The following is a 17,770-nucleotide window of genomic DNA, read 5'->3' as shown; positions in this document are numbered from 1 at the left end:
TCTGTGTTGGAGGGTGTCTGAAAGTGTCCATGTGGGGTCTCTGGTATGTTTCTGGGTGTCTGAAAGCCTGTATGGGGGTATCTGATGGCTCCTGGATGAAGGTGTCCGGTACTTTTGAGATATTTGGCATGTTTTTCAGATTTTGAATAGTTTGGGGGCATTTAACAGACCTACGTGGGTGTCTGACCTATTTGCGGGTGCCTGAAAGCGAGTATCTGATGGCATCTGCCTGGGTGTCTGGTATGTGTTTGGGGTATCTGGTGGTACCTATGTTGGGGTGTCTGGGACCACCTGAGAGATATATGACTCATTTTTCCAAGACCTGTAATCTTCACTTCCTGTAATCTATGCTGCCACTTCTTCACAGGAGACAGAGCTGTTCTCTCCATTTCTTGTACTCTCCCCTCTCAAACTTCTCGCCCCCGGACTCATCCCCCTTAGATGCCCCCAGGCTTCCACTGTACCCCAACTCCCGCCTCCAGACACCCCTAATTCCCCAAGTCGCCCCCCCAGCACTGCTATCTTCTCCCAGGAAACACCTCCCAGTCCCGCTAATCACCCAGGCCCCCGTTGACCCCACAAAACGCCCCCCAACCCCGCTGATCTCTTCTTAGGATCCCCTCTAAGCGCCCCCCAGTCCCACAGATACCCCAGCGCCCCACTGACCCCCTCCCAAAAAAAGCCCCCCACCCCGCGGATTTCCCCTCAGGATCGCCCGTAGGCGCCCCCCTGCTCCACTAACCCGCCCCTCAAGGATCACTCTCACCCTCCTCGCAAATACTCTTCAGTCCCCTGGCCCCGGGTAAACCCGAGCGAACTACCCCTGCCTGAGACCACACGTTCAGCTTCAACCCAAGTCCTTAGTTACCGGGACCCACCGATCCTCTCGGCCACGCCCCCTCCCGGGGCCACACCCTCTGGTCCGCCCCCGGGGGCGGAGCGGCGCGTGCGCACCTCGCCCGCGCGGCTTCCCGCTTCCGGCTCCGGGCTGAGGGCGGCAGTGGATCCCGGGAGGCCGGGCGGCAGAGGCGGCCGGGACGCTAACGAAGCTGGGGGCGGCGAGTGACTTGCGGGGGACCGAGGTGAGGCCGGCGGGGCGGGGCTGAGGAGAACGGGGCTCGGGTCCCGGGGAGGCGCCGTCGGGGCCTGGGGGCGGCCTCGGGCGCTGGAACCCCGGGGCTGCCTCGGCCCCGGGCCCGGCCCCCATGGGCTCGTCCATACTGGCGGGCGGGTCCTGCAGTGCAGGCTGCCCCTTCCGTGCCTGTGGGCTGGGTTTGGCGAATGCAGAGCGCAGACGATGCCCGCCGGTTCTGTCCGAGCCCCAGCGCTTGGGCGGTGCAACCTCCGTGGTTCAGCCGGGAAAGGACACGGGTTCCAGGTTCTGGAGCTCCCCGGGGCAGGACCTGGGATGTGGCGATAACCATAACAATACCCAGCACCGGGGGACTTGAAGCCTCCGAGCAGCACTTTTTCCGCGGAGCAGACGTCCTCCTGACAATTGATCTGATCGTTGGGGTATAACAAAAACATACGAAGTGTGTGTGCTTTGGGTCTTCCTTAGTTCTCTCTCCAGTTTCTCTCTTTGGGAGAATTTAGATGGTGCGGTGCAGGAATGAGAGGCCCTTGGTCTTGCACGGTTTGTTGTAGCTGTCTTCTCCTTGTCTTTTCTGCCTGATGCTCTGTTGAGATCGAAGCGGTAGAAGAGACGGCTGGCCCAAGGGGTCAAAAGTGTTCGTGAAGTTTTACCATAGAAGCGAAGAACAGTTTTTCCCCCTTTTGCCTCCGTTCTGGGAGAATGGAACTCCAGCCAGGAGCGAGGAAGGGCGGGTCCCTTCTTGTTGACTAGAGAGAGTTCAGGACAGGTGAACAGCCCTATGGCCAAGGGCGCTCTCGGGATGATTTTGCAGGTATCCGGGTGAATGAGTAATTCTGGAGCTGTACGGAGAAGTGTCCAGAGCGCAGGCTTGAGTGTCAAATCAGATCTGGGTTCTGGTGCCAGTTTCCACCACTAAGTCTCAGTCAGTCTCCTCACCTTTAAACCGGGAATAAGGATTGGTTGGGGATTTGATGGGATCATATGTGTAAGGTGCATGGCACAGCGCCTAGCATATGGTGAATGCTCAATAAATGTTATATACTCTGTGCATATGGCATGCCCCCAATCCTGTATTTTAATTTTAATTTTTTTTGAAGTACAGTTGATTTACAAAGTTGTGTTAGTTTCAAGTGTACAGCAAAGTGATTCAGTTATATATATTCTTTTTCAGGTTCTTTTCCATTATAGGTTATTACAAGATATTGAGTATAGTTCCCTGTGCTATACAGTAGATCCTTGTTGTTTACCTGCTCTATATATAAACAGGTAAACAACAGGTGTGTGTATGTTAATCCCAAATTCCTGGTTTATCCCTCCTCCCCCTTTCCCCTTTGGTAACCGTAAGTTTGTTTCCTATGTTTGTGAGTCTATTTCTGTTTTGTAGATAAGTTCATTTGTATCATTCTTTTAGATTCCACATATAAGTGATATGTGATATTTGTCTTTCTCTTTTTTTTATAGATAAGATTTTTTTATGTTTATTTTATTTATTATCATTTATTTTTGGCTGTGTTGGGTCTTCGTTGCTGTGCACGGGCTTTCTCTAGTTGTGGCAAGCGGGCGCTACTCTTCGTTGCAGTGCGCGGGCTTCATTATGGTGGCTTCTCTTGTTGCAGAGCATGGACTCTAGGCGCGCAGGCTCAGTAGTTGTGGCGCACGGGCTCAGTAGTTGTGGTGCACGGGCTTAGTTGCTCAGCGGCATGTGGGATCTTCCCGGACCAGGGCTCGAACCCGTGTCCCCTGCATTGGCAGGCGGATTCTTAACCACTGTGCCACCAGGGAAGCCCTGTCTTTCTCTTTCTGACTAACTTCACTTAATATGATATTCTCTAGGTCCATCCATGTTGCTGCAAATGGCATTATTTCTTCCTTGCTTCCTTCCTTCCTTACGTCCATCCCAGGCCTGTATTTTTAAGTTGACATTCCAAGTAATAAAGAGTCTGGAAAGTTTGAGCATCTTGGTTGTTTGGACTGGGTCAGAGTTTTATGCTTTATCAATAGCTTGCTAGTTCTATGGGTCAAGCCCTTTTGAGTGGGAAAGAAAAAAAAAAAGGTTGCTCTAAATCCAGTAAGAGCATACAGCCGGCGGGCATACTAAATTTAATTCTTGTAAATGTAACTTGTTTGGGGTTTGTATCACTTACATCCCTTTTCAGTGGCATACCTGAGGGAAAGGAGAAAGGGATTCTTTGATTCTTTTTTTTCTCTTTTTTCCTTCAGTCGACTTAAGAATGCCCCCACGTTGAAAGTTGTGGTGGCACGTACGTTTTTCCTGGCAGAAACTGTGGTATAATTTTCATTCTTGTCACACAGTAACGATTACAGCTGGCTGCAGGGCCTGTTGCCCATGTCACCAGTGCCTGGGACTAGGGCTGTGGTCACCAGCTGTGCCTCCCTGGGTGTTTACCTTCCACGTGTTTAGCATATTTCTGATCCTTGTGTCAAGGTCTCCTTCATTTTTCTTCACTCATCCTGGGTCCTGTTTCCATTTCCTCAAATTCCATCGATGACTTTTTAAACACTTTCATCTAAACATTTTCATCGCGGCTCTCTTAAGTCATTTTAAGTCCCGAGGTCTTTGTTACGTCCAGCCCAATCACTGTTTCTTTGTTATTTGTTAGTTAAACTTTACTTTTCCCCTGAAAGTGGCAAAGAGCTGCTCTGTTTTGAAAACCCTCTCTCCAGGTGCAAAACAATTCCAGTCACAGCTCTGGAGCAGCCGGTAGGAATTTTTCTGGAGGAGGAATGTGGCTGACGGGGGAGGGGCAGAGTGATTAAAATAATGTCCTTGTGGAGGTCTCAGGGAAAGGACCCCTGCAGCTATGCTCATTTTTTGTGTGGTTAAAATTGCCTTGGGTGTAAACTAAATTCAACTGGCGTTTCTTTGCTTTTGTCCTTAGGTGGATTCATAGTTTTCCACCGAGATTAAAGTAGCGTTTGGTTACGTTCAAAGTAGCAAATACACAGCTGATTTGCCATCGTATCTTGAAAAAAAAAATATTCTAAAGGTTTAATTTAGAGTATATACATTTGACGCATTGTGGGTGGTTACATTTTATTTTATTTATTTATTTTTTTAATGGCTGCGTTGGGTCTTCGTTGCTGCGCGCGAGCTTTCTCTAGTTGCGGCGAGCAGGGGCTACTCATTGCGGTGGCTTCTCCTGTTGCGGATCACGGGCTCTAGGCGCACCGGCTTCAGTAGTTGCAGCATGCAGCCTCAGTAGTTGCGCTGCATGGGCTCAGTAGTTGTGGCGCACGGGCCTAGTTGCTCCGCGGCACGTGAGATTTTCCCAGAGCAGGGATCAAACCCGTGTCCCCTGCATTGGCAGGTGGATTCTTAACCACTGTGCCACCAGGGAAACCCTTGACCTGTTTTAGACTTCGGACCTCCAGAACCGAAAGAGAATAGATTTGTGTTGTTCTCAGCCAGCGTTTGTGGTAGTTTGTTACAGAAGCAGTAGGAAACTCGTGCACCTGGTTTTCCTTCTCATTTGACTTGGGAGCCTCCTATGCACACCCCCGCGCCATCTCATTTCCCTTTCCGTCTGTCCTTCTACCACGGAAGCTTCTAACATTCCAGGCTTTTTAACATTCCCCAGCAAGCCGCTGTCACCACACCTTCGCTGACCTGCCCTGCAGTCCCTTCTCTGCACACACAGCCGTGAGCACCGTGAACAACACAGAGGTGGCAGCAGGGAGCTCAGGTCTGCTTCCGTGGTATTGGAGGTGCAACGAAAACTCTCTAATCCTCAGGTTCCTGTCTATCAAATTAGAAACATAATACCACTCCTTATTTCCTAGGGTTGTCATTGCCTGTGGAGTGCTCCTGCAGTGTTTGGGTGTGTTCGTTCATTCATTCATTCATTCATTCAGCAGATTATTACCTGGCACCCTCTGTGAACCAGGTCCTAGGGTTACAACAGTGAACACAACTTTGCTTTTTTTAAAAAAAAAAAATAACTTCTTTCAAAACAAATATATATCTACATACATATATATATATATAGTTTTTTTCTTAAACGAAGTATAACCACAGTGGTCTACTCCAGAAATCCGAGGCCCAATTATAAGTCACATCTGGTAAATCAGCGCTTCTAAATTTGTCACCAGGTTTCCCCCCCAACCCCCTCCCCGCTTATGATCAAGAAGCTAAAACCTTCCTTGTGGTGTTTCTCCCTCTTCTAGAATATTCCCAGAGCTGTGATCAAAGGGGAAGGCCCCCAGCTTCCCCACCTGCTGGGGAGAGCTCTGCCATCCACAGGGTCAGCCATTCTGCTGCTGCTTTTTTTAATTGGGATATTATAATTCATATACCATAGCATTCACCCTTTTAAAGTGTATGAGTCAGTGGTTTTTAATATAGTCACAGAGTTGTGCAACCATCACCACTAATTCCAGAACATTTTCATCACCCGAAAAGGAAATCTCCTACTCATTAGCATTCACCCCCCATTTCCCTGTCCCCAGGCACAAATCTATTTCCTGTCTCTATGGATTTTGCCTGGACAACTGATTTCTAGTCAATAAGCGGAGGGAATTCTCTGGCGGTCCAGTGGTTACGACTCCGCGCTTCCACTGCAGGGGGCACGGGTTCCATCCCTGGTCGGGGAGCTAAGATCCCACATGCCGCAAGTCACGGCCAAAAGATAAACAAACAAACAAACAAAAAGCAGAAACGGAGTTAAGGTGAAATCTGAAGGCCTTCTAGATGGTAAAACTAAACACTGTCCCCGGAGATTTTTTAAAACTGGGGTTGCTTTCTGTTGGTCTGGAAGGTTCGCCTTGTAGATGGGCCTGGATATGGGGGCTTCTGGGACACTATTGTGTGTTTGGTTTTGACCACGATCATAATGAAAACTAACATTTTACACAGTGATGCCATAAGCATGCGCAGACACACACACACACACACACACACACACACACACACACACACACACACACACACACACACACACCCATGGGATCCAAAGTTTTACTCTGGTAGTTTCTATTCTATTTTATTATAAACTGTCTTCCCAACTCATGAATGGGCCTGGTCCTCAACTGGTCCTCAGTGTCAGAATGCCACCCTGGGGTCCCAGTGCACCAGACGGTCAAAAAATGTTTAGAAAAGGATGAAGCACTTGGTGACACAATAACGCTGACTTTTGAGAAACTGTATTAGTTTCCTAGGGTTACTGTAACAAATGACTACAAAATGGGTGGTTTAAAATGACAGAAATATGCTCTTTCATGGTTCTGGAGGCCAGAAGTCTGAAATCAAGGTGTCTGCAGGGCCATTCTTCTTCAGAAGGCTTTAGGGAAGGATCCTTCCTTTTGATGGACTCTTTCAGCTTCTAGAGGTGGCCAGAGGCGATCTTTGGCTTTGGCCATTTTTTTTTTTAATTGAAATATAGTTGATTTACAATGTTGTATTAATTTCTACTGTACAGGAAAGTGATTCAGTTATACATATATATATTCTTTTTCATATTCTTTTCCATTATGGTTTATCACAGGATATTGAATATAGTTCCCTGTGCTATACAGTAGGACCTTGTTGTTTATCCATCCTTCTGCCTCCATCTTTTTTTTTAAAATAAATTTATTTTATTTATTTTTATTTTTGGCTGTGTTGGGTCTTTGTTGCTGCGTGCGGTTTTTCTCTAGTTGCGGCGAGCAGGGGCTACTCTTCGTTGCAGGATGGTGGCTTCTCTTGTTGCGGAGCACAGGCTCTAGGCATGTGGGCTCAGTAGTTGTGAAACGCAGGCTCAGTAGTTGTGGCACGTGGGCTCTAGAGCGCAGGCTCAGTAGTTGTGGCGCCCGGGCTTATTTGCTCCGCAGCATATGGGATCTTCCCGGACCAGGGCTCGAACCCGTGTCCCCTGCATTGGCAGGCAGATTCTTAACCACTGCGCGACCAGGGAAGCCCCTGCCTCCATCTTCACATGGCCTTCTCCTCTCTGTGTGTCTGTCTGTCTCTGTATCGGTGTGTCTCTCTGCGTCCAAATCTCCCTCTTCTTTCCCTTATAAAGACACCGTCCTTTGGATCTAGGAGGGCCCACCCTAAATCCAGGATGATCTCATCTTGAGATCCTTGACTTGATTACATCTGCAAAGACCCCGTTTCCAAATAAGGCCACATTCTGAGGTTCCGGGTGGACATGAATCTGGGGGGGACCCTATTCCACCCTCCTCAGGAACTTTCTATTTCCAGTGACTTGTAAACGAGAACAAGTTTACGGGGGTTATTAGTACTTCATTCTTACATTCTTTAGAACACATTGTAATTTTCAGGTATTTTAAAGTTAAGTGTTGAACTTCGGCTCACTCTCGGGAACCCAGTAAGTAAGAAGAGGAAAGAGGAGATCTTAAGGAGAACTACTAGTTCCTTGCTTGGAAGCTTCTAAATCTGAATCCTCTGTGAATATAATTTGCTATAAAGTATAAATAGGTGCCTAATATATTACAGTGGGTCAAAATGTCTGGCCCTTTGCCTGTACTCTGAATAATCTGCTCCTTCTCCATGCGTTCAAATACCACCCTCATCAAATACAAAACTCTTGTACCTTAGAGAGGGAAAAAAATGTTCCGTCTGCCTAGCCCTGCACCTAGCTTACATAAGTGCATGAACGTGTTTTCTTCCTGACCTTGAGACATGAGATATATTAAAATATATTCGAGCTCACACCATTGCAGCACTAAAAGGAATACTAATGAAGGTTTTGCAAGGTTCTGGAATTTTCCTCATATAGGAGCTGGTTAGAGCCGGCATTCTTAGGATGGTGAGGACCTTGAGATGCTCAGAAACCCACCTCATACCTGTTTGCTACCAGCATGGGCTATTTCAGGGCTCTGGAATTCAGTAACGACTCCACACCGTTAAGCCACTTTGCTGCTTCCTTTATTCCATTCCCTTGTGTGTGTCGGAGATTAAAAATGGGAGTTTCCCATGCCCCATGGGCCCTGCTGGGTGCATCTTGATTGTTGGGAATAGGCCCTCCTTTCCAAAACAAACCAATGAGATAACAGTAGACCAGGGCTCAGCAGACTTTTTCTGTAAAGAGCCCGATAGTATATATTATAGTGTCTGCAGGTCACACAGCCTCGGTCACAGCTACCCAACTTGCTAAAGCAGCCCCAGACTACGCGGAAACAAGTGGGCATGGCTGGGAGTCAGTAAAACTTTATTTACAAAAACAGGTGGCTGGCCCACAGGCCAGAGTCTGCCACCCCCTACAATAGGCTCATGACTTTTCCTGTTCTCCTTCTAGGCCCATGACTCTGATTTTGTAAATTTGGTGAGGGACACAGGTGCAGGAGGGACAGGAGTTCCTCGCAGGTGTGAGTTTGCACTGGGAACTCCCCATGGAGGGTCTTGCTAAGCCTCACCTACCCCTCACACCATTTCGGTTGTCTTTTGACAGAAATGCAGTGCCCTTGAATAATTTCCCAGGCCATTGCAAGCAAACAGGTTTGTTTGTTTTTTTTTCCTGGCATTGTAGGTGCAAGTTTTTCTTTCCTCCCTTCCGCCTTTAACAGAATGCTTTTTATCTGCTGAAAGAGAAACCCACTGGCCTCTGTCAAGTGTTTGATTTCCTCTGCCCTCCTTCCAGCCACCTCTTGCTAACATTTGCTCTGTGTTTCCTGCATTAAAGGTTTTTAAAATAGTAATAATATATAATAAGGCCAGTTGGGGTTTTCTGGAAGATTTCAGATGTGTAGTAGCTACACCTGAATTAATCTTTTCAAAATCATCTGTTTTCATTAAAGTGTTTTTCAGTCATGTCATTTTGATTTCTGGACAGTCAGTTGAATTAACATAATTGTTTAAAACACGCCAATGACGAAAAGCCGGCTGCCCTTCCTGGCGGGGCCTAAGGGGGTGGAATGGTTTTGCTGGGGCCAGCACAAGCATCTGGCCTTGTACTCAGAGGGACAAGAAATACTTACCCACGAGGCATATGCTTTCTTAGGGTCTGAACTCCCTGTGGATGAGACTGAAGGTGCCTCCTTCCTGACACCAGAAAGTAGTGTGAAATGCAGCAAAGGGGAGTGGATAAGCTCTGGGACAAGCCTGGACAGTGCAGGGGTGTCCTCCTCATGTTCTTCCCCAGCTGTGTTCATACCAAAGTGTCAGGGTCATACCTCTGTCCTCCCGACCAGATCTGCCCTTTTTCAACCTCATGTTGGAAGGCCATTTCCGTTGGTGGTCAATGTCATCCTTTAGGTGTGATCCTTACTAGTTTACTCTTTTTTTTTTTTTTAAATCACTATAGAATTTCTTTTTAATTGAAGTATAGTTAATTTACAATATTGTGTTAGTTTCAGGTGTACAGCAAAGTGATTCAGAAATATATATATGTGTGTGTGTGTGTGTATATATATTCTTTTTCAGATTCTTTTCCATTATAGATTATTAGAAGATATCGAGTATAGTTCCTGGTGCTATACAGTAGGTACTTGTTGTTTACCTGGTTTACATATAGTAGTGTGTATACGTTAATCCCAAACTCCTAATTTATCTCTCCTTCCCCCCCACTCTCCCCTTTGGTAACCATAAGTTTGTTTTCTATGTCTGTGAGTCTATATCTGTTTTGTAAATTAGATCACTTGTATCATTTTTTTAGATTCCACATATAAGTGATATCATATGATATTTGTATTTCTCTTTCTGGCTTACTTCACTTAGTATGATAATCTCTAGGTCCATCCATGTTGCTGCAAATGGCATTATTTCATTCTTTTTTATGACTGAGTAATATTCCATTGTGTATATGTACATATCTTCTTTATCCATTCATCTGTCAATGGACGTTTAGGTTGTTTCCATGGCTTGTCTATTGTAAATAGTGCTGCTATGAACATAGGGGTGCATGTATCTTTTTGAATTAGAGTTTTGTCTGGATATATGCCCAGGAGTGGGATTGCTGGATCATATGGTAATTACTAGTTTATTCTTGGTAAGAAGTTCCAGGGACACCCCCGCCTCCCCGCTCCCCGCCCCCCCATGCAGTGGTTAAACTTGTTCAGCAGAATGACTCAAAACACTAAATGGAGCGTTTTTTTCCCCTTATTTCCATGAACCATCCTTGTCAAATGCTAAGGGAGCTCTGAGGAGTGAGCACTACAGGGTGCCTTCCAGGCCACTTACAGAGCACTATGGGGGTCCCTGGGTGTCGGAACCAGTTCCTCAACGAAGCTCTCAGGGTCCCATCCATCACGCAGGACAGCTGTCAGTAGAGAAGGAGGAATGACGTTCTTAAGTGCTGTCTGAGTCTGTCTTCTGTCCCGGGGATGTCAGGTTCGTGGGAGGAGGTTGAAATCCACGATGGTTGAGCAGCACATGCTCACTCCGCAGGTCAAGTCTCCTACAGCTCTAGTTGTGCTTTTTTTTTTTTTTTAAGAAAACATTTTAACCATTTTTAAGTATAGATTCACATTGTTGTGCATCCATCCCCTCCACCCACCTCCTGGACTTTCTCATCTTCCCGAATTCTGTCCCCATTAAACGCTGACTCCCCAGCCCCCTGTCCCCCACCATTCTACTTTCTGCCTCTAAGAATTTGACTACACTAAGTCCCTCGTATACGTGAAGTCATGCAGTATTTGTCCTTTTGCGACTGGCTTATTTCACGGAACATGACGTCCTCACCCAGGTGTAGCAGGTGTGAGAATTTCCTTCCTTTTTAAGGCTGGATAATATTACATTTTACGGATATATCACATTTTGTTTATCCATTCATCTGTCAGTGGACACTTGGGTTGCTTCCACCTTTTGAGTATTGTGAACCATGCTGCTATGAACACGGGTGTGCAAATATCTATTTGAGTCCCTGCTTTCAGTTCTTTTGGGTCCATACCCGGAAGTGGAATTGTTGGATCATATGGTAATTCTATGTTTGACTTTTCTGAGGAACTGCCACACTTTTCCATAGCAGCCGCACCGTTTTGCATTCCCACCAGCAACATATGAGGATTCTAGTTCCTCTACATCCTCACCAACCCTTGTTACTTTCCATTGTACCATCCTAGTGGGTGTGAAGTGGCATCTCATTGTGGTTTTGATTTGCATTTTCCTAGCAGTAAGGATGTTGAGCATCTTTTCACGTGCTTATTGGCCATTTCTGTATCTTCTTTAGAGAAATGTCTATTCACGCCCTTTGCCCATTTTTGAATCAGATTGTTTGTTTTTTAATCGTTAAATGGTAAGACTTCTCTACACTCATTGCATCTGACACCAGAGGGTTGTAAGAACTTAAAAGCAAGTCTTAGATACCCATGACCTCTGACATCTCCAGGCATTCCACCAGAAGACTGGTGTCTGGTAAGTATGGTCCCAGGCCTGGGAAGGAAGCAGAAGAATTGGCCCAGGGCAGTCTCCCAACTAGAGACCAGCCAACCTGCTGTCATCCCCCTGTCCCCCAGAAGAGTGGGTTATCAAAGCTGAAGTCATGAGCCTGAAAGCCAGCATGAATCATTAGGAAGAAATGGTGTCACATCAGCCTCATTTCCTCTTCTGGCAGGTGACCGTCTAGTCAGTAGACCAGGAAAACGGAGTGGGACGTGGGGAGATGGGAAGCGTCAGATCGGGTCCTCGACATCGTTCTTGGGGGCAGAAGTGAGAAACACACAGAGATGTTACGATAATTCTGAGCTAATCACCGTTTAGCCAGGCTTATAACTAGTTGGATGAAAGTTCCCAAAGGGCGTTAATTAGTGAGTTAATTAGAGGGAGATCGCCCCCCAGGTTCCATCCTCTGCTCTGTCCACCAGTCCTTTACCATGGAATTTTTTTTTTTTTTTTTTGGCTGTGTCTGGTCTTCGTTGTGGCATGCGGGCTTTTAGTTCCCTGACCAGGGATCGAACCCAAGTCCCCTGCATTGGAAGGCAGATTCTTTACCACTGGACCACCAGGGAAGTCCCTACCATGTCATTTAGAAAAGCAAAGATGTGGAAAGTTTGCTTATCAAAGCTGGAGGGGTGGCCTCCATCTCTGTGTCCTAAAATCGGGGCCCCCCAAATCTCAGCGACTGAAGTAGTTAGCTGAAGCCAGCGAGGTGGGCTTCGGGGCAAGGAATGTTTCGATCCCCATGCCTGGATCTCACTCGGCATTTCCTGGCCTGGACGCCGTGGACATTTGGGGCCAGCTGGTTCTCCGTGGTCGGGATGCCGAGTGGCATCCTTGGTGGTGACCCGCTTGATGTCAGGAGCACCCCCCATAGCCCCTGGCTGTCATGATCAAAAATGTTTCTAGATGCTGCCAAATGTCTCCCAGGGATCTGAATCAACCACTGGTCTAAATAAGCAACTATGGACATATAGGATGGGAAAATAGGACTGAATGACAGCCTGTGAGAAAACCTAGAGCTTTCAGTTGATAATAATAGTTTGAACTAGTGGTTCTGAGATGAACTACTCCTCGCCCCCCTTTCCTGTTCCGGTACTACTTGCAACAAAGCAGGGGCCCCTCAGGGCTGTCATTTCCGTGTCTTGTCCCATTCAGTCCCCAGGCAGCTCTGCAAAGCAGTCTCCCTAGCCCTGGAATCTCGTCTACTCCTTGGCTTCGGGTACCGTCCTCTGCCCAAATCTCCATCCCTCTTCTAAACCTGTCTCCTGAGCGCCCCACTCCTGTGTCTAGCTGCCACCTGCCATCACCCCGAGTCCTCCCAAGCAGCTTGGGTCAAACCCGCCGCTGCTCCCCCTCCTGGCCCCAAGTCTGCCCTGCCCGTCCCCCACCCCCGGGTCGGTGGCCCTGGCACCCTCCACCCTCGGCCCCTTCCAGTCTGCTGCCCGGTCGCATCCGCTACTTCCAGAGGCAAATCGGAACTAATACCCTCATGCATAAACCTTTCTGTAGCTTCAGTTTCAAGGATAAAGTATAACCCCCAGGGGCCCCCTAAGGCCCACCACAGAACCGTTGTGCACAAGGCATCCCCTCCCCGACTGCCCCTCCACCCCACTTTGTTTCTCCTCGTTTCTCTCTTCCAAACCCCAGACCAGGCACCTCCCTTACTCCCCTGCCTCTCTCTCTCCCTCCCCCGAGCAAATATTTATTGGGCATCCACCCCACACCAGGCCCTGTGCCCATAACCAACAACACAGAGGTCCCCACCTGCGTGGAGTTTCCTAAGTAAAACATGAAAATGCAGTACCCTCCTCATTATTTGTGGGTTCTGTATTCACGAATTCGCCTACGGGCTAAAGTTTATCTGTAATCCCCCCAAGTCAGTGCCCACAGCGCTTTCTCCGCCATTCAACAGCGCGTTCCTGGCTGAGGTTGAACTGCACACTCCGCCTTCCCGCCTACCCCGTCTCAGCTTGTTCTGTAAACAAGCATCCTTTTTGTGGTGTATTTAGTGCCACATTTTCTGCATTCTTGTGCTTTCTGTTGGCAATGTCGCTGTTTTGAAAATGGCCCCCAAGCCTAGGGCTGAAGCGCTGTGTAGTGTCCTAAGCCCAGGGGGGCTGCGATGCTCCCTCTTGGGGAAAACACGAGTGTTCGACGAGCTCTGTGAGTTACAGAGCTGTTGGCCACGAGTTCAGTGTTAGTGAATCAGCGATATGTATTCAGTAAGTCGCCTTTCAACAGAAACACACATCACACAAGGTTCTGTATTAATGGGTTGATGAAAATATGACCAGAGGCTCTTGGAACCTAACCCCAGATTTGCCCTAGAAGCAACGGCTTCGGTATCCACTAACTCAGTGTTCACAACAACTTTATAGACGTAACTACTGCACGAGTGGGTGCAGAAACCTCCCAGATTGGGCCTCCTTGACCTTCCCCTTCACTTCTGCCCTGCAGCTATGTCTTCTCTCCAACCACGTTTGTCCCCTGCACCCCAGGGGCATCTGCAGCCTGGGATCCCCAGCCAGTGTGCAGGGAACTGCTCACCCCCAGCCTGTCTCAGGAGCACGCCCTTGCCCTGAATTGGAGGCCCTGCCATGCTGCAGGACAGGCGTCTGTCTCCGAGTCTTGCTCTCCCGACCCTCGCTCCTCCAAGCGCCTTTTCACTCAGGACCCCTCATTCCAAGGAGCCGCCCCAGCTTTTCCCCATGCTCTGGACCAGCCCGCTGGAGGAGGACAGGTTCTCGTGGGACATGAATGAGTCACACGGGAGATGTGGGGCAGAGCCTGCCCTGGTGGTCCTTACCTTGTCAGTACGGGTTTTCTGAACTACACACGCTGCACGATAGGTGGCTGCCCGCGGGAGGACCGAGCGCAGCCCAGGGCCTCACCTCCAGCCTGTGAGTGCTCAGAGATGATCAACTCATCACAAAAGGCCAGCATTTATTTTTAAAAGTCATATGCCTTCAGTAGTTACCTTAAAGTAGACAAATGTACTTTTATTTGCCTGTCTTTTGGTGTAGACCCAACAGCCTTTCCACTGATGGAAATTTGTCATGTTTCTTGAAACGAGACCTATGGTAGAGACTCTGCTCTCTAATTTCCATTTAATCAGAAATTTAAAGAAACCTCCGGCCATCCAACTGCTGAATCCTTTGAAATAATTTTAGATTTACAAAGAGTTAAAAAAAAAAAAGATCATGCCAGGTATTCCCTGGCAGTCCAGTGGTTGGGACTTGATGCTTTCACTGCTGGGACCCGGGTTCGATCCCCGGTCAGGGAACTAGGATCCTGTAAGCCGCGTGGCACAGCCAAAAAGAAAAAAGATCGTGCAGAGAGTTCCCACATACCCTGCACCCAGCTTCCTAGCATTAACTTTTTTTTTTTTAAATTATAAATGTCATATGACCATTGCAGAAAATTTGGAAAATAGAAAAAAGGGGGAAAACACCCAAAATCCCTTGCAACTGCAGTTAGTTGTCATTTTGTTGTATCACCTCCCAGGATTTTCTTTCTTTACCCCTGTTTTCCTGCAGGGTTGTCCTTGGTACAGTCATTTGAAAAAGCAGTTTGGTGATGCATATCTAAAATCATAAAGCATTTCTAACCTCTGCCTTTGCAATTCTGTCCCTTTGAGACGTGTGTGTGTGTGATTGGAATGCATACATCTGACATCTGACAACAGGGAAATGATTAAAGCAATACTTACAAAGACCATAGCAGCATGCGAAACTTGGAACGTTGGTATATTCACCGTGATGACAACTGTCGTCGTATACACCCAGGCAAATAAAGATCTGGGCACAGTGACATTTGTAAATGATGGCAAGAATATTGGCCGATTTTCATTTTCTTTTAATTTTTCCTTTAAAAAATTTTTTAAGTTCACTCCTGTACTATTAATTGAGGGATCAAATTCAGGTAACAGTGACATAGGTGACATTTTTTTCATGAGCCCTTACCAGAGTTTCATGAGGGCCGTTTCTTATCAGCCAGGAATCTTTGCAGGTGAAGAGTTTGTACCACATTTGTTCTTCAGGACCATAATATGCAGCTGGCTGGATTTATGCCCAAGAATGTTCCGCTTTGTTTTTTTTTTTTCCCCCTAAGATGACTCACCACTAGCAGTTTGCCTCAGTTAGTTCTTATCTTTATTAAAGAAGAGCAATTTAGAGAAACGCCATCTTGGCATTAGATATTAATCAGAGATGTGCCTTATTTATCTATGGACTAATTAAGCCAGTGCCCGCCCCACCCCCCCCAAAAAAAAAAAACCTTTGAGGTTAAGGTTTATTAAGAACGCTCGCTAAGGGCTTCCCTGGTGGCTCAGTGGTTGGGAGTCCGCCTGCCAGTGTGGGGGACATGGGTTCGAGCCCTGGTCCGGGAAGATCCCGCATGCCGCGGAGCAACTGAGCCCGTGCGCCACAACTACTGAGCCTGCGCTCTAGAGCCCGCGAGCCACAACTGCTGAGCCTGCGCTCTAGAGCCCGCAGGCCACAGCTACTGAGGCCCATGTGGCTGGAGCCCAAGCTCTAGCAGCAGGAGAGGCCACCGCAGTGAGAGGCCCATGCACCACGGTGAGGAGTGGCCCCTGCTTGCCGCAGCTAGAGAAAGCCGCACGCAGCAGCGAAGACCCAATGCAGCCAAAAATAAATAATAAATAAATAAATAAATATATTTAAAAAAAAAGAACACTTACTAAGAATTCACTCCTAGGCAGTACACCAGCTACTTAATTGACATCTAGTGATTTGGGCACTAAAATCTAGCTCTCTGCCTGACTGTCCCATGCCAACCTCATTTTTTCCCTTATGCAAAATCAGAGTAATATTTTTCTACACATCGTGTCACCGAAATTATGCTAGACTGCTTGAGGGATCATGGGGACGGATTGGCCCATTTCTGCCGGGATAAAGGTCTCACATGAATAGTTAGCGTATATTTTGTGCCATGAAGCGTCCCTGACTCTTAGATGTCCCGGAAGAAAAAGCAGCTTCGAACAGTTTTCATGGAAGGGTGTGGTTTCTCCCCACGCACCTGAGTTTTTCTTTAGTGTGCCATCAGAACTTTTTAATCAGAGGTCACCTTGCAGTGTGGAAAGGTTTTGAAGAGCCTCCTGCATCTCTCAGAATTCTGGGGCTGGAGGAGCCCCAGGGAGACAGGGTCCTGATCTGGGGGGTTAGAGATGAGACCACCCACGGCCCCGCCCTCATCTTTCCCCTGACAAGCTAGAGGCCACCTGGCCCATCACCCCGCTTCCAGACGGGTAATGGGGTTCCGTCTGGCCTGCTTGCAGACACAGAACTTTAAAACCTGCCAGGAGGGAATTCCCTGGCGGTCCAGTGGTTAGGACTCCGAGCTTTCACTGCCGAGGGTCCGGGGTCGATCCCTGGTCGGGTGACTAAGATCCCACAAGCCACACAGTGTGGCCTAAATAAATAAATAAATAAATAAAAATAAAAATAAATAAACTCTGCCAGGAAAGCCCACCCTCTGGGGCCAAGGGCAGTTGTGTCTGCCCAGTTCCCAAGGGTGGGAATGTCTTTGGGCACCGTGCAGAGGAGGAAAGCTGTCCTCATGAAGTCAGCCAGGGTAGCAAGAGGGCCACGGAGACCCCAGGAGAAGAGTGGGCTTGGGCAGGGGGAGGTCAACTTTCAGGGCGCACAGGACGGGACAGGTCCTGTCGGGGTGATGCTGGCTCAGTAAATGACAGGTCTGGGGGTGAGAAAGTGCATAAGGTTCTGGGGCGGGTGGGCGGGTGGGCAGGGAGTTCATCAAGAGAGGAGCCATGAGGGTTGACAGACCCTCATTTCTTTCCCCCACCTTCCAGCAGAGCCCAGTCTGTTCCGTGGAGATTTTTTTTGTTTTTTAAGTGGAAAGGTGATAAGTTGTCTTTAAAGTGAAATAGCCAAGGACGGGCTCGCACCCGACCCCTGCAGGCCTCACCCTTGGGTGTCTGCCCTTGACCTTCCTGGCAGGGACCAGGTCTTTCTGTGTACCTGTGCCGTGAGCACAGAGATGGCCGGTGATGTCACCCTCGAGGAGGTCAAGGTTTGATGAGGCCTGAGGCAATGAGATGGAAGCAGTGTGTGCAGGGGGGTGGGGGGCAGGTAGCGGAAGCGCACCGGAAAGCCTAGACCACGAGGGTGGGGAGCAGGGCAGGGCAACCCAGAGGGACTCTGACCTGGCCCCAAAGCTGGCCGAGCAAAGGGGCACCTGGGCCGGGGCCCCCAGCGACTCCACGGCTCCCCAGTGCTGCGTGACAGCACACTTGGGGTACAGGGTGCAATTGGTGGCAAGAGGTGAGGCCTGGGAGGGGCCCGAACCCTGGAGAGTCCAGC

General features: G+C 48.3%; 1 protein-coding gene across 1 annotated transcript in view; it reads left to right on the top strand.

The window, feature by feature from the left end:
- Positions 1 to 992: 992 nt before the first annotated feature.
- ARHGEF18 (Rho/Rac guanine nucleotide exchange factor 18) overlaps positions 993 to 17,770 on the top strand; it is a 61,133-nt gene continuing 44,355 nt past the window's right edge. Inside the window, exon 1 of the mRNA XM_059918607.1 lies at positions 993 to 1,082. The gene's annotated coding sequence lies outside the window, so the exon portion shown is untranslated. The remainder of the gene's footprint in view (positions 1,083 to 17,770) is intronic.

Source organism: Balaenoptera ricei, chromosome 3 (genome assembly GCF_028023285.1).
Source record: "Balaenoptera ricei isolate mBalRic1 chromosome 3, mBalRic1.hap2, whole genome shotgun sequence".
Taxonomy (NCBI): domain Eukaryota; kingdom Metazoa; phylum Chordata; class Mammalia; order Artiodactyla; family Balaenopteridae; genus Balaenoptera; species Balaenoptera ricei.
The sequence above is the reverse complement of the archived record's forward strand: the minus strand, read 5'-3'. Positions and strand labels throughout refer to the sequence as shown.